This window comes from Solanum tuberosum, unplaced genomic scaffold, assembly GCF_000226075.1.
Source record: "Solanum tuberosum cultivar DM 1-3 516 R44 unplaced genomic scaffold, SolTub_3.0 scf00322, whole genome shotgun sequence".
Taxonomy (NCBI): domain Eukaryota; kingdom Viridiplantae; phylum Streptophyta; class Magnoliopsida; order Solanales; family Solanaceae; genus Solanum; species Solanum tuberosum.
Window position 1 is genome coordinate 505,806 of NW_006239245.1, and position 844 is coordinate 506,649.

General features: G+C 26.4%; 1 protein-coding gene across 2 annotated transcripts in view; it reads right to left on the reverse strand.

The window, feature by feature from the left end:
• Nucleotides 1-844, reverse strand: part of LOC102598998 (probable receptor-like protein kinase At1g67000) — an 8,744-nt gene that overhangs the window by 6,373 nt on the left and 1,527 nt on the right. The gene's annotated exons all lie outside the window — the stretch shown is intronic.

Below are 844 nucleotides of genomic sequence, written 5' to 3' on the forward strand. Positions count from 1 at the left end.
AATATTCATTCAAACAGAGTATTTAACAAATTGGTGAAGTTTCTATATTCTTCAAACCAATGCACAATCTGATTTGTTCGTGAAGTTCTTATATTCTTCAAACCAAAGGAGTAAAAAAAAAAATTCTCCAAAAGTCAAACACAATCAAATTTCACATGAAGTAGAAAACTACAAAAGTTTTTCTTCTTCTTTTTTTTCTCCTCTAAACAGAATACATATTAATATTAATAAAGATATATTCTGAGATCATCACATAATGATCATCTATCCTAACATTTATGAAATAAATCTCATAACTTATAAAGGATAGAAAAAAATAATAATAAAGGAAATAAAGATAGAACCTCCGTTTTACTCTCATTGAATCATATTCTATATGTCAGCAATGATTTCACGCAAGTCACTTTTCTTGCTATATTTTTTTTGTCATTTCTCAGTTTCCATCATATTCCTATTATCCTCAAGAGGACATTTAATTTCAATAAGAAACTAAACATATGTTCAAATATTGTTCGGACACAACATTGTTCATTTACTTCTTCTCATAGTTACATAAAATCAAGAATATAGGGAAAAAAATTAAAGTGCATATCTTAACCTTTATGCACAAAATAACTTTTTCATTGAAAAGAAAACTGAAGGGGTGCAATGCTTGAATGCACTTGGAAAGAAAATAAAAATAATCTTACCCATCCAAAGAAAACTTACTACAGAATATACTCATCATATTAAAGTAGTACTAATTCATCCCAAATCTCTTTTATCATATGATAAAATAATCCTCTTTTCTTCTTTTTTTTTTTCAACAAAAAGAACACAGAAAATAAAAGTAATTTCCTTACCA